This window comes from Hermetia illucens, chromosome 1, assembly GCF_905115235.1.
Source record: "Hermetia illucens chromosome 1, iHerIll2.2.curated.20191125, whole genome shotgun sequence".
NCBI classification, from domain to species: Eukaryota; Metazoa; Arthropoda; class Insecta; order Diptera; family Stratiomyidae; genus Hermetia; species Hermetia illucens.
This window is the reverse complement of record NC_051849.1, coordinates 137,949,999-137,966,668: the sequence shown is the minus strand read 5'-3', so window position 1 is coordinate 137,966,668 and position 16,670 is coordinate 137,949,999. Positions and strand designations below refer to the sequence as shown.

The 16,670-nt window shown below is 40.7% G+C and overlaps 1 protein-coding gene across 1 annotated transcript in view; it reads left to right on the top strand.

Annotated features, from left to right (window-relative positions):
- Positions 1-16,670, top strand: part of LOC119648586 (tRNA-dihydrouridine(16/17) synthase [NAD(P)(+)]-like) — a 298,564-nt gene that overhangs the window by 141,556 nt on the left and 140,338 nt on the right. Inside the window, exon 3 of the mRNA XM_038050358.1 lies at positions 446-483. The gene's annotated coding sequence lies outside the window, so the exon portion shown is untranslated. The remainder of the gene's footprint in view (positions 1-445; positions 484-16,670) is intronic.

Below are 16,670 nucleotides of genomic sequence, written 5' to 3'. Positions count from 1 at the left end.
AGAAGTAAAGGAATTTCGAAAATTCTAGGTTTTTAACCGATAGCGGCCATTTGCGCAAGCAGAAAGTTGTTTTAGTGCACTCTAAACCTCCCAACCGATAGGGGAATCACTACCTCAATAGGGGATGACTTCTGCTATAGTGAATAAAATTAATCCGGGTGCAATTTACTCTTCCTACTCACTGTGTCACCAAAGTGTTACTTGGTCAGACTATAGTGAGTCTTCCCTCCTTCTTTCGTAAACAACTTTGGGACAGTCTGGGGTAGGCTTAGTTCCTCTTCAGTTCCGCGATTCTAGTGTATTTTTGCTCGCCTACTGACAGATAGGCAAAAACTGATTCACCCGATTTATGGGGGTGTCGTTTCTATGGTATATATGTGATATCCAAAAAATATTTGTACGCGACACATGTCGAATAATCTCCTTCGTTTTTCTTTCATTTCAGAATCTAGTGCAAAAATCAAACAAAATCTGAAGAAAGAAGTAAGTATTCTGTCCTCTAAAATGTTTGCGGTTTATTATCTTTATATTGTTAATCAATGCAGGTCAATCCCAAGGATTTACAGGTACATACAACTCAAAGTGTAATACTTCTCCATCTCGGGAAATATGTCTACACCTCGCTTTCGAAAATAGAACTGTTAATCTTGTATCTTTTTTTATGGTACAGTTTCTACGCACCATGGCGGCTTTATTAAAAACAATAAGGACCAAGATAACTGTAATTTACTGAGAAAATTACTTCGTTTTTTATTAAAAAAATCATAAACGTGTATTGTATGTAGCCATAAAATTCGCATTGATAAATCTAACAACTTGAAATAATTGGATGGCGAACGACCTTGAAATTGAAACCTTCTTTATAGAGCACCACAAAGTCTCGTCATCTCATCTCCATTTTACGACGAATTCGTGTTGTGCCAAATTTATTGCATATTTACAGACAAGCTTCCAGGCTTCCCTAATAATAACAAAATCGATATTTATCTTTCGTCAGTCTATCTATTCAGTTTTGCTCATCATCAACCCCACAAAATATTAAATTTCGCTTTACGGTGTTCATCATGATAAAAGGATAGCGAAGACGCCTTTACAAAAGGAGCGCACTTTTGGGCTCGAAACCAACGCCCATGCCTAGAGAAAATAAATTCTGCATCAACCGTAAAGTGGCTGAGAATTTAGGGATGATAGTAAAAATGTTTGTGTATCTAACTCAAATGCGCGTTCCAATCGCGTTTCGCCATTAGGCTTCCTGTTCCGCCGAGATATGGATATTCAACGGGAATAGTAGAATCTAATCTGAAGGACCCCTCATCTAATCAAGTGCTTAAATATTTACTTTTAAGATTTGTGTTTAATCTTGCGGAAAATTTATACATCCGATCTACTTGGTCCTTATTTTTTATCCACTGAGTGTTAAATGTTCAGGAACTTATCATTTAATGGATTAGACTTAGATTGGATTTATCAATGAAATATGTCCTGCACGAAAACTATAGGCAATGATGTCTGTGAGTATCTGCATTAGGGGATTTACATGAGTTTTCAAATAATGATTTTTTTACCGAGTCAGATATGGATATCTCTAATGTCCATGGTTTGAGCCACGTACATTTGGAAAAGGTTCGATAAAGATTTATTGTTGCAGCATTTCTTGACTCGTCCTTTCTTCTAAATGGAACAAAGATTTACTAAGAGTGTTGGATGGTTTTGCAGAAGAATTTTTCAGGAACATCTCTTTCGATTTGCTTCCGATAAAATTATACACAATTCAACAATGTCAGTATGGAATGAGTCTACTTCCTATCTGAAATTTTTATTGTATTTACGGGTATAAATTCCCTGTTGCTTCTGACGATACGCGAAATACGAGTACTGCATCACAAGTAGCGTTTCATAGGAACGAACTTTCAAGAATTCTAACCGAACAGAGTGTTGCATCGCAATATAAAGACAGTGTTTTCAAGGACTTCACTGCCTTGTACAACTCAGGAGGGAACCTGCAATAGCTTCGAGGTCCTATTGCAGTCGTCCCGTGAAAGTGTCTTTATATACATATATATGGTTGCCATTTACCCCTGGGAAAGGTATAGCGCGTCAGTCATATCAACACGCTATTGTCTGCGGTTACTTGCTTCAGCTCCCCTCACAATTTCCTGCGACGCATGCACTCCCCTATGATATGATGCAGACAGGTATTCATGAAGGCTTGAAGCTTCCGAGTGACAGTGGGGCTGACTTTCTATATGCTACTTTCCATATAGCAACACTGAAAGAACACTAGCACAGAACAATCTCAACTTGATCTAGGTGTTGAGATAACTGCATTTCCAGATTTTAGACAAGGCAGATGTTGTTAAGTTCCACGGTCGGTAGAAACCACGCTTCCTAGATATATAAATTGATCACCAACTTCGATGCTTTGTTCATTAATGCAGATAGGGTGTGCTATCACCTGTTAGACTGAGAACCTTGGTTTGGTTGGTGTTTATCTTCCTCACCGTAGTCGAGGTGTTTGAGGAGAGATGTTATAGTCTTCCGAACAAGACAATATAAAAGGCGTCACCGATGACAAGAAGAAATAATATCGGTGACAAGATGCAATCCCGACGGATTCCGTTTGGATGGAAATCTTCTGGCATTTTACTTCGGTGCAGCACTTGACATTTTGTGCCATCACATGTCGTTCTGATAATAGTTATTAGATTCTCCGAAATTCCCCTCCTGCGTAGAGCACACCATGTATACTCCCTGTTCACATTATTGAAAGCTTGCTCGAAATCAATGAAGAGCAGGTGAAGTGAAGACCTAAACTCTGCGCCGTGTTCCAAAATATTGCGCAGGGTGTTGGTGTGGAAACTAGCCTGCTTCTTATCGATCAAACTTTCGAGATGTTCTTTAATGGTTTCCAGGATTATTTTAGCTATTATATTTGCAATGGCAAGGAGCACGCAATTATCACACTCAAAATCGGCACCCTTCTTCGGAATTTTTACGATCATCTCCTTCTTCAATTCTATGGGAAGGGTCTCGGATTCCCAAGATTTCCGTACGAGTGGAAGTAGTAGATCTGCTGAAAATGCAGGTGATGAATAACTCTGCGGGGAGACCGTCGAGCTCAGCGGCTTTACTTCTTTTGGGTACTTTGATTACCGAAATGATTTCTCTTCCGCTTGGAAGAACAGTGCGTATCCGTTTCTTTCGGTGGCTAACCATTTCATTCACAATAGTGATGAAGTGTTCTTTCCAACTCATCAGTTGCTCGTCGGCGTGGATGAGGAGTCGACCGTTAACGTTCTTCACAGGATCATCGAAACATTTGCAAGCACATGCAAGTTCTTTCGTGCTGCAGTAATGTACTTCTGAATTCGTAGTTCTGCGGCATCTTCCGCCTTCCTAACCAGCACAATAACAAATTCCTTTGGTCACGGAACACCATATTGAACTTCTCTTGATTTCGATCGATATCGGAGTTCGAGCGCGTTACGCTCGACATCACTCGCAGCGGTTAATAGGGCTTTCAATATCTTCCTTATGACGACCCTTGGGAACGTGGCCAACGACCTGCGTAATACTCGAGAAAAGAGCATTTTTGATGGCACCCCAAAGCTCATCAAAATTCTCGGACGAGTTACTCAGTATATCTGTCATCCGATCATACATTCGGTTTATTTTGGATTTGGATGTCGCAACTTCCCAAATCTGTCAGAAGTGGCGAGCGTAACACGCAAGCGAACATAAGCGACCATCAGACGTTGATCCCTTTCGAGGTCGGGGTCAGCAACTATCTTGTTACGCGTATCCAGGAGGCAACTCTTAAATATACTGCTGATCAAGAAGTGGTCGATCTGACTGCTCGTACGGGGTCAGTTAGCTGAAACCCAACTGATCTTAGAGCAAGTTCCGTGCTCGAACCACGTGTCATCAATGACGAGGTCGTGGAATCTATAGAAATCCAGAAACATCCCACCGTTACCGTTACAGTCATCAAGACCGTGTTTTCCCATCAAATGTCCGAATCAGGTATTGTCAGAGCCCACCTTGGCATTCAGATCACCTAACACAATCACAATATCACAATATCACCTTTCTTCACTATGTTGGAAGTCTCTCTTCCAAGTGAATAGATCGCATCTTGCGGCAGCCGTCAGGAACAACCCGATATCGGATTCACGTCTGCTATCATTTGGCTTTCCAGAGTGCAAAATTGCATTGCCGCAAATAGGAAAGGAGTACTCTCTAGAGTCTCACCATCTAAATTTGCTCAGCCCACAGTATCCAGCTTAAATCGTTAGAACTCCCGCTCAAGTTGAAGAAAGCGAGTATTCTGAAGGCACTCGCTAATGTTGTCGAGGAGTGTGCGCAGATTCCAGAAACCAATCACAGTCCGTTTTCGATAGCCAAAGATCTTCGGCGTGAGGTCAGTATCTATCCGAGGCTCAAGGCAACCCGGCGAAAATGTTTTTAACCCCGGCTATTTCAGAGGTCTGAAGGATTCCAGTGCTAATTTTACCCTAGCTTTTAAACATCCCTCTTCTATATTCTCTAGTTTTTTTATTGGTTCCACTTGATCGGTGCACAAAATGGATTTAATTACATTTATAAAAGGAGCGCTCCCCAATCAATCTCAAATTCAACAGAGTATTTCTAGCTTTTGCTTCCGCTGCATTGAAGGACTACACCGACAACACCTTTTTTTCTTGTGGAAGGTAGAATGGGATTCGTCAGCAACCTTATGCAGATGCAGGAGAGCTCTTTTCGGACAACACTGTCAGAGAGATGCTCGGGGACCCTGACAGATGCAGTCTTCTTACGCGTTAGGTTTGGCTTCTTCTCGTTGGGAAGAAGATTGAGCTTGGTTATCAGAGAAACCGGAAGGCCCTTTTGAACTACGAAATCCCTCCATCTTGTCCTTTCCTTTGTTGAAAAGAATTGCCGGACGTGAAGTAGGTAATGTCTCAAACGATTTCAGGCTAGTGCTCCGACGATGAGATGTGTTTAGTCGGTTGTTCAGCGGCCCACGGTTACGCGAGTCCAATGCTCAGTTGGTGGACACATTCACCTGCCCTACCCAAGGAAAATCAAGTCGGGAAACCGGAAGCTGGACGCTTCAGGTATAAAAAGTTTTATGTATTTCTTTTATAAAAACATTTGAGTGTTCACAGTACGTAGCACGTAATATATGCATATATTATGTGAAAATATCAACATTCGGTCTTGAATTTGCAAAGAAGCGGCAACTTTGACCTATTATAACTTTGTTACTATTAGTGCGATTTCCACCAAACTTGGTGGAATTATGCCTTATGTGATATTCTAGTGCAAGGATGAACTTAAGGGGTGTTCTGCAGTCAATTACTAAAAATTATAGTAATATACTATTATTAACTTTACCTGAAAGGATATCGAACAGACAGACAGTAAACCGATTTTAATAAGGTTATGTTTTACAAAAAAACCTTAAAAACGGGAATATGGCTACAAATGGTCAAAAAGAAAAATAAAACGTAAGGAAATACTTTGAAAACAGAAAACGAACGAATGAACGAAGCTCAAAAATTAAAAGCGGTAAATAAATTGTGTACTCTAATTTCCAAGCTCTTCTAATTTCTGGGAATTTTAGTAAAAAAGTTAGTAAAAGTTCTACTATTACTGACAAAGCAGTATCTCAAATTTTTCCCATGCAGCCCAAAACACCGGATATCAATATCATTCTAAAGATATGAATTTCACATGCTAAACGCATATATATACATTACGAGGTACGAGGAAATGCAAAATTTTGTACTGAAATGTTCTTACAGAAGCAATACAGAAACCCTTTCATACCAGTCGCCCCTCCTCTGGATTCCATTGTTGGCTACGCCATGCTGTTGGCTACGCCATGCTGTTGGCTCCCCTCCCAGGATGGTCCACGAGTGGAGAGCTTGGCACAGAACGGTAGAGGAGAGGTGCGGGGGTCTCAGGAAGTCCTGTAGGAAGCTAAACCGCATTTCAGTGAACCGGGAACGCTAGCGCGTAGGTGTCGTTGACGCACTATACCCCATCAAGGGGTGAATGGCAGTGAATGGAGTACACTATCGCGCATACCCATGCCAATGGATGGAAATCCGGCTGTTAAAGGTAAAGTTATAGCACTTCTAAGTCATGCAAATAAGATGCTGATGTCATAATTGGCGAGAATAATTGACATTGTTAGTGAAATATTAAAATTCCATTCATGAACAATCTACTTCTTCCCAGTCCTTTATTAAGGTTTTGTGTAAAACAAAACCTTATTAAAATCAGTCTACTGTCTGTCTGGCTGTCTGTCACACGTATTTTCCTCGGAGACGTTTAGAGCGATTGAGACCAAATTTGGTGGAAAGGGGGAAATTGTGAACGCTCACGCATACAGCGAGTTACATCCTTTTATGTCGAATTTAAGGAGGGTCCATATACATTCAGAAGTGGGGTGTACATTTTTAACTATGTACACACACAAATTCAAATTCATCGTCACATAGCGAAACTCAAAACGTTTTATATTTGAAGCGTCTAGCTTCCAGTTTTCCGACTTGTTTTAGTTTTAGATGCCTATTACAAGGTTTTTTTTAGTTCTATCCGGATTTTAATTTTGCCTACGAAAAAGCAGTTTCTTTTGTAAGAGTTTTCGATTTTATCCTCTTTCATTAATTTTTACCGCATTGTATCTACAAGGCTGTACCTTACGGTTATGTAAAAAATAATTACAACTCCGTTTACCCCTTTTCTGAGCACTTTTGTATTTCTTACGGCGTTGTCCAAATTTCAGTTGTATCTACTGTAGCAGATTGTTGACATATTTCGGTTGATCAGCAAATTTTTTGTCGAAATCAGTGAAATACAGGAAATACGCACGGTTCGAATTATTAATAAAATTCTGTTCGCAACTTGGCCTTTTATTTTATTCGTTAACCAAACAGGCCGATAAAGCGGCTAACTTTGCTTTTGATGTCTGTATAGCACTATCATGGTGGTATTCATTTGGGTGACTAAAATTAAATATTAGTTTCTCAAGTACATCCCATCACAAGATGCAGGGGATCTCTCTCCAGACAAAGTTGGCAGAGAGACGCTGAGGAGGATTGACAGCCCTGGGGCTCTTCTTGTTGTGAAAAAGATTGAGCTCGACCGGTGGAGGGCCTGCATGGAAAGTGATTTCCTCAACTAACAATTCCCTTCCTCTTCTCTTCCCATTAGTGGGAGGGATTTGTTGACTTGTGGGTTCCCTAAGGCGGGAGGGCGGAAGGGTTAGCCCGAAGTAATGTGCTAAACCATCCAGGCAAGTTCTCTGATGACCAAGAAGTGTTTACTTGGCAGCCGGACTATGTATCGTTGCGTGAGCCTAACAGGTTCAAGGGACTGAATCTAAATACAATGCCATCCCAGTGTTAACGGCCACAAAAGTTACACCACTCCGGAAGTAGCGGCCAGAGTCATGGCTAGGCCAAGTGGAAGCTATCTTCGCCGCATCCAAAACCACTGACGATAATGTAGAATTTTGGTAGAGCGTTGCCAACCTAGAATAGATCGATAACAATCTCCAATTCGTAATAATGAAAATGAGACATATATACAGACCTTCTATAACTTTGTTAATAATAATTGGATCCACTCGCTTACTAAACCTCAAAAAGCCGTCGCAAATTCAACCGTGTGGATAGAGTGCTTTGCTCGGTTTGTGTAGGTTTGCAAACGCTTGGAGGCGATCCGATTGAGTGTCGATTTTTATCACAAATCACGAGGAAACTGGTTGCCTGCTCAGAACACACTAACGTACTTCAAACTCAACTCAAATGTTTGTGGAGGTTTGGAGTTTGCGGGAAGTGTCTATACTAATACCAAATTTTGTGTTTTTAGCCTGAAATTAAGAGAGTTCCTGGGAAATGTATTGTATAAAATATGTCAATATACCATTATTAACTTTATTTGAGCAGATATCGGACTGAGATGTATTTTGAGGCCTAGATTCCATATAGATTCACCATTTTAATTTTTTTCAGATTTTTCGGTGGGATAGGTTCTGAGAACAAGATTTACCACATTTTCGGAGGTCACGTTTTGATCCCTCATTCCCCTATATTTCATCCAGTGTCAGAAATAAGTTCGGGAAGTATTAATTGAGCCCATTTGATACCCCACATGCTCATATTCTATGAAAAAAAATGCACTGGTCTTTCGCATGTATGGGGAGATCCACTTGTTGCATGTAAAATGTTTCACAGACCACATATTCTCCCCAAATATCGTGGCGATAGCTCCGGCCTTTTCCAAATAAATGGGGTGTGGCAGACAGACTGATATTAAATCGATTCTAATAATTATGTTTTGTTTTACACGAAATGAGTTGGGGTTTAAGAGTGCACCCAAATTATTCCCTGCCCCTTCCCCTGAAATAGATAGAAATTCGTGGGCTAGCGCATTGTACAGTGCTACGCACCAATAGAGATTTCTAATATAGCGAAGAAGGATGCTTTCTATGAGCAACTAAAGGCAGTTCAGGAAAGACTTCCTAAAGATGGTCTCTGACAACACTTTACTCGGACATGTGTTGGGGACGCACAGTCTTCGTGATCATAAAAACAACGATGATAGATTTGTAGACATCTGCAATTTTTACCGCCTCGTGAATGCCAACATACTATTCAAACATGGGGCCTGCCGTAAGATCAAATGGGTTTAACGATCAGGCGTTTTCCTCTAAGTCACGAATATTGGAATTGGAAAGGGTGGCTTTCATAAAGAAAGAATGTTCATACTTGATACAACAATCAAGAATGGTTACACGGTCGAAATAATCGAAAAACTGATTAAGAGAAGAAGAACCAACATTCAACATTCTTCGAGCAGGAAAGGATTCTAGCTGATACAAAATGGGTGAGCATACCACTGTCCAAAGACTTTTATAAAATAAAATCCTTCCTAGGAAAATACAATATAAAAGTGGTCGGATCCAGCAGAGACGCAACCCTTAAAAGACAATTAGGGAGCGAAAAGGACCCATTAACGGAAGAGGAAAAAAGTGGGATTTACAAAATCAGCTGCAATGATTGCGAGATGGTCGACATTGGCCAAATAAAACGCCTCATCACGACTAGGTTCCAAGAACACCTAAAGGAAGTAGAGAAGGAAGAAAGATGAGGAGCCAACACGGTGCGTTCTTCTTTAGCGATGCACGTCATCAGGGAGGGTCATTCTGTGACGAGGCCACATCTGGAGCTGGGACGCATAGGAGAGCTTGGAAATATTGCAAAAGGATGCACACGCAAACACAGATGGAGGGAATTGTGCATCAAAGCTAATTAAAAAACTCGCTGACAAACATAGGGACCGCACCACCCCCCAACTATTGATAATTGATGGCCATCTACCCGAAAGTTATAAGATCATCCCTACCTGCATGTGGACCTTCTTACGTTTTTCTCTTTACCTTTTAGAATGTGCACCCACATACGGATCATTAACTTTTGAACAACTTTTTATAATTTGTCCCTACAGACCTTTAATTTGTTTTATTTAAAATCAGGAAAAACTTCCCAAGTTTAAGTACTGAGGAAGATAGTAAGTAGCTCTCGAAATACGTATTTACTAACTATTAAAATATATTGTAGTAGGAGAAAGCTACCTAGTTTTATTTTTATTTAGTAGAACTACAAGCATCGGTCGGAACGATAACTATGTTAATTGATCAATTGCAGCAAATCTTGTCTACAATATAATTAATATAATTTGCGGCTAGACTAGCTCTTTATCTACTTCTTAAGCCTCCTGAAGTTTTTCAACTATTTAAATTTGAAAGACTCTTCAATTCTACTTTCAATTTCAATAGGATTTAATTGCCCTTTTTCGGTCTTGGAATTACACAATTGAAAAATTTCATTTACTGAAATCACACAATTCTGTTTCCAATCAATGACTGTCTGTCTGTCTGTCTGTCACAGGCACTTTTCTCAGAAACGGCTATACCGATTGAGACGAAATTTGGTGAGAAGGTGGGACCTGTGGACCGCCAGACATGCAGTGAGTGATATCCTCCTACGTTGAGATTTAGGGGGATCCCCATACATGTAAAAGGGGGGTATAAAATCTTTTTTCACCAAATATAGTCATGTGGGGTATCAAATGAAAGGGCTCGATTAGTACTTTTCGAAGCCGGTCTTAGTTTTTAGATTTGTGAAAAAGGCGGGGAGTGGGAGAGGTGGAAAGTGATGATTTCTTTAACGGACCCATTCTCAGAAACTACTCAACCGAAAAAAAAAATCATGAACCTGCCTCTATATGGTGCCCAGCCCTCAAAATACTCTCCATATCGATATCTGTTCAAATTAAGTTAATAATAGTATATTACCATATTTTTGAGAAAATTGTGTAAAACCCCCTTAAATTTATCGCAGATTTATAAAAGTTGGTAGTAGTATAAAATATAATATGAAACATATTATCCCTAAGTTTGATCAAAATCATACTTTTAGTAAGAAAGTTACAGTAGCTCAAAGTTGTCTTTACCGTGTAAATTTACAACCCGAAGTACTAAATCGGATATGCTAAATGCATATTCTTAACGGGCTACGTACAAATGGGATACTCACACAAGAAGCAAACAAAACCTTTCATACCTGAAGCGCTCAGCTTCCGGTTTCCCGACTTGTCTTTCATTATTCCATATCCATTTTCATCAACGTATCAGAGGTACATAAAGCAAATAGAGGGTTCATCCGCAAAATTGTGTATATTCATGGAGCCAACCGTTACAAAGTTTTCGTTCAATTCCATCCTGCTACGCATTTGTTGCGAGGTTTGACCAAGTTAGGGTGAATCTGTGTCCAGGATTAAATGATTAATCTTTAAGGTGCGAAATCTGACGAAAGTTGAGCTCTCTTTGGAAGTCGGGTGGAAAGAGATAAACCGAACAAAAAATATAAACACGTGGATTATAAAATTGAAGAAAGGTCTGATTTTCTGTTTAGAAGTTGGATCTTCTTCCATTAAAAAGTCAGGGAATGAATGCGGTTTGCTTGTCAGACGCAACTCAGTGATAAATGTGAAAGTAATCACGTTGGCTGTAATTTATTAACTCCAGGACAATCGCTTACACAAAGCCATAAGGAGTACCATATTTTCCATATTTCCAAAGTAGGCTAGAGAAACTTTCATTGAGTTTCATGAATGGTTGGCTAAACATTAGTTGCATCTGCGAAATTTACTACTGTCATTTGGAACGGATAATTTTTTGAACTTCCTAACATAGGCTTAAAAGATTGTTGAATTTTCAGCAAAGGTTTTTGAACATTTTACTTCTTACTTACCTTCACTAAGCAACTTTTTAACTTCGGAAATTGTGGGAAGGAGAGCAACATCAAAAACGCATTTATTATATCTCATTGTTTACCTGACACCCTAACGAATATACGAGTATAGTGCGGTGCAGAATTCTTCCCATTTTTTTGGCTGTAATAATAAAGTTTTCATCTTTGTTGACCAGGTGGGTGTAGATCCTAATGCAGTAAGTATAGAATAGTAATTCTAAAGAAAAAGGAGAAAACAAGGGTAAATATAATAAGAAATGGAGGTCTGGGGATTTTTTAAACGAATTATGATTGTGTAAAAGTTTTCGACGCAAAGTTTTAAATCAAAATTTATTGAGAAATTTAACAAAGAATTTTTTTTCTATTTGTTTATTGCACTGTTGTGCGTTTTAATTAGTTGGATATATCGATTAGACATTGATAATTCCAAATTTTCAAGATTTTTATGATTTGTTTTGGCCTCGCACATTCAAGGTCAAGGTCAGCCTAGTCAATCTTATGAATTTAGTCGGAAGAACATCTTATAGATAATACTCAGCTGAGTGTTGCTACACGATACCTCTATAATTGCCGCGCTGTGTGATATTTTCCTTTCTATGTATGCGGCAGATAATGCCTCTTTGCTAGTCATCAGGCATTGATTCGGTATGCCACACCTCGAGCATAAGTTGATGGTCGCCTCCATATTGAGCTGTAATCCCATCGGCTATTAGCGACTTATGATTCTTAAGCCGATGAATTGCACGGACCGTTTCTTCCATGGTTGGTGATGGCAGCATTTATCCACCGTCCTCAGTTGGTGGGATCTCCAGCTCGCCGATATTTTGGTTGTTGATCAGTTCATCATCCTTCTTTTTTTTTTGACAAGTTGAGAATCAGAGTGTATATGGCTTCTTCCTGCCGACTTGTTGGTGAAACTTGTACGCCTGTGCGTTTGCTCCCTATACATATTTTCGATTTCACAGATTTGTTGGTTTTCCGAGGCTTCCTTTTACTGTCTGTGAAGTCGTTTTCCGCCCGGCGAAGTTCTTGATAAGACTCTGTGCGTGCCCGCGTTCTTTGAGAATGCAGCATTCTTCGGTTCCGTTGCTAGCTTACATTCACCGTCGAACCAGCCGTTCCTACTTTTCTTTGCAGATGCTTTATCAACGAAAACGGGCATCATAGATTGTGAGAGGTGCCGGTGTTCGCTTAACACATGGTCAATTTAGTTGAATGGGGTCACATCTGGAGTGAAATGTGACCACTCCAGATGTGTTTGTGGACCGCTTTCCGCGTAAATTAGGTACTTCAAACACCATTTCGTGCGACACTGCTGATTGAATAATCCGCAATCCGTTATTATTTGTCTTTTTATGTAAGCTATGGTAGTCAACATGTCACTTGAATACGATCTCCGTCCATACTTGGTTGTTAAAATCTCCTGGTATGATTTTGACATCATACGGAGAACAGACTGTAGGGTCGTGAAATTCAATTAGGCTATGTAGAGTGTATTCAGAGCGAGGCTCCTTTGGGGCTTCGAAACAGACTATGCTGTATTATGGGTACGAATCCACGTTTTCGTTGAGGGATTAATTCGCGGAACACGCATGTTGGCTCAGGAAAGTCCTCACGCAGTTCCCCATTCTCGATACCAATACGAATTTGGTGTGAATGTTTGGATTGGTGTCCTTGGAGATAAACTTCTTGAACATATAATATTTCCTCAAGGTGCAAATTCTTCCGTCTTTTATCACATGCTGCGAAATGAAGTTGAATCCAAAATACTGGAGGATACACCTATTGTCAAACGAACGAGCATTTGCTGATAGATGGATGGATGCCCGGCCCATAACGGAGGAATTGTCACTGAATCCAAAAATAGTGAGCTCCGAAAAAAGTGGATTAGACGGAATTTTTTTGCAAAAAAATGCAACAATTTGATGGAAAAGATGATGTCCTGCGAGCCATTTCATTTATGTGAGACTATCCACATTCGGGTGATATTGACATTCAAATGCTAGGATCAAGCTCCATATTATAGCCTACATTGCTGCAAAATTTGGTGGTGCTAGGATGAACTTAAGGGGGGTTCCAGCCAATTACTGAAAATTATCATCATCAACGGCACAACAACCGGTATCCAGTCTAGGCCCGACTTAATAAGGAACTCCAGACATCCCGGTTTTGCGCCGAGGTCCACCAATTCGATATCCCTAAAAGCTGTCTAGCGTCCTGGCCGACGCGATCGCTCCATCTTAGGCCGGGTATTCTTTTTCTACTATAGATATTGCCCTTATAGACTTTCCGGGTGGAATCATCCTCATCCATACGGATTAAGTGATCCGCCCAACTTAACCTATTGAGCCGGATTTTCTCCACAACCTGACGGTCATGCTACCACTCATAGATTTCGTCGTTATGTAGGCTACGGAATCGTCCATCCTCATGTAGGGGGCCAAAAATTCTTCGGAGGATTCTTCTCTCGAACGCGGCCAAGAGTTCACAATTCTTCTTGCTAAGATCCCAAGTCTCCGAGGAATACATGAGGACTGGCAAGATTATTTTGTACAGTATCTTGTACAGTAAGAGCTTTGACTCTATGGTGAGACGTTTCGAGCGGAACAGTTTTTGTAAACTGAAAAAGGCTCTGTTGGCTGACAACAACCATGTGCGGATTTCATCATCGTAACTGTTATCGGTTGTGATTTTCGACCTTAGATAGAAGAAATTATCAAAGGTCTCAAAATTGTATTCTACTATCTTTATTCTTCCCATTTGACCTGGGCGGTTCGATGTTGTTGGTTGGTTGGTTTTTGGTGCTGACGTTGCCACCATATATTTTGTCTTGACTTCATTGATGTGCAGTCCAAGATCTCGTGTCGCCTGCTCGATCTGAATGAAGGCAATTTGTACGTCTCGGGTGGTTCTTCCCATGATGTCGATATCGTCAGCATAGGCCAGTAGTTGGGTGGACTTAAAGAGGATCGTACCTCTTGCATTTACCTCAGCATCACGGATCACTTTCTCGAGGGCCAGGTTAAAGAGGACGCATGATAGGGCATCCCCTGGAAATAGACCGTTGTTGATGTCGAATGGTTTTGAGAGTGATCGTGCTGCTTTTATCTGGCCTCGCACATTGGTCAAGGTCAGCCTAGTCAACCTTATTAATTTCGTCGGAATACCGAATTCTCTCATGGCCGTGTACAGTTTTACTCTGGCTATGCTATCATAGGCGGCTTTAAAGTCGATGAATAGATGGAGCAACTGTTATCCATATTCCAACAGTTTTCCCATCGCTTGCCACAGAGAAAAAATCTGATCTCTTGCTGATTTGTCTGGACATAGTATGAACCAATGATGTTCTGGGCGTATGAAGCTATCCGGCCTAGCAAGATAGTGGAGAATATCTTATAGATGGTACTCAGTAACGTGATACCTCTATAATTGCTGCACTGTGTGATATCTCCCTTTTTATGTATGAGACAGATAATGCCTCGTTGCCAATCGTCAGGCATTGATTCACTGTCCCATACCTTGAGCACAAGTTGATGAACCACTTAATGTAACTGGTCGCCTCCATATTTAACCAATTCGGCTGTAATTCCATCGGCTCCTGGCGACTTATGATTTTTTAGCCGATGAATTCCACGAACTGTTTCTCCTAAACTTGGTGGTAGCAGTATTCATTCGTCGTCTTCAGCTGGCGGGACCTCCAAATCGCCGATGTTCTGGTTGTTCAGTAGCTCATCAAAGTACTCAACCCATCGCTTCAATATGCCAATTCTGTCGGAAATCAGATTTCCCTCTTTGTCTCGGCAGGATGAACATCGAGGTGTATAAGGCTTCATCCTGCTGACTTGTTGGTAAAACTTCCGCGCCTGCTTCTTCCAGGCTTCTTTTTTCCGTCTAGGAAGTCGCTTCTCCGCTCCGCGGAATTAGTGGTAAGTCTCTGCGCGTGCCGGCTTTCTTTGAGAATGCAATATTACTCGGTATGCAGTATCCTTCCGTTCCGTTGCTAGCTTACATTCATCATCAAACCAGCCGTTCCAACTCCTTTTGCGGCTGGGGCCAAGTACGTTTGTGGCCGTATCAATGATAACGTTCTCCAGGTGGTTATGAAGATAATTTTTTTGATGCTTCATCTCCAGGTCCTCTGTTGACTGCGGTTATTGCGGCACCATTTCCCTCTTATAGGTGTAGCGGAGGGCTGTGTTGTGGATGGCTTCAGTGTTAACTCTCACCTGATTATCAGAGGGGATTTTGGGTGGTGTTGTTATTCGAGCTCGAGCACCATCCCAACGAAATAGTGATCCTAGTCTATATTGGCCCCTCTATATGTTCTAACATTCATGAAGGCTGAGAGGTGGCGGCGTTCGATCAACACGTGGTAAATTTGATTGAAAGTGGTCCCGTCTGGAGAGGCCCCATGTACGTTTGTGGACCGCTTTCCGTGCAAACCAGGTACTTCCAACAACCATTTCGTGTGACACTGCTAATTGAATAATCCGCAGTCCGTTATCATTTGTATTTTCGTGTGAGCTATGAGAGCCAGTGTATCGCCTGAAAATTATAGTAATATACTATTATTTATTTAATTTGAAGGAATATCGGTATGGAGGGTATTTCGGAGCCTAGCCACCATTTAGTGACAGCCGCCTGATTTTTTGCAGATTTTTCGGTTGGACAGTTTCTGAAAATGGCCCCGTTAAATAAATGATTAATTTCGACCCTCCGCACTCCTTGCCTTTCCAACAAATGTCAAAACTAAGACCAGCCGCGGAAAGTACCAATGGAGAATTTTCATTTGACACATGACTATATTTGGTGAAAAAAAATTACACCCGGTTTTTGTAGGTATGGGGACCTCCCCTTAAATTCAACGTAACAGGATGTAACTTATTGTATGCGTGAGCGTTCACAGCTCCCGCTTTTCCACTAAATTTGGTGTCAATCTCTGCTACAGTCTCTGAGAAAAGTGTGTGTGGGGTCGTGTAAACGAGACATACTAAACTAAACTGTTTTCTGTAATAATTCTGAACCAGTAAAAAATGAGAGCGGCTCCTATTCTATGGAATAATTTTCCACAAATGTGTGATGCTATCCACCATTAAAATTTCAACCAACATTAACGGGACGCCCTGTATACATGTCGGTGTATTTACCAACTGTGCAAGGTGGCTGGAAAACTCTTACTCTTTCAGATGGAAATTTTCACATTATTCGAAAATTTTCACTTCACTAATTACTTAACTTTCTCCAGGAATTCCAGCATGAAAGATTGAAAAAATGTTCTGTTCACGAATCTTAATACTTGTAATGCGAAACTGTGTGGTTACAAATGCATCCCCAAATTGTAAT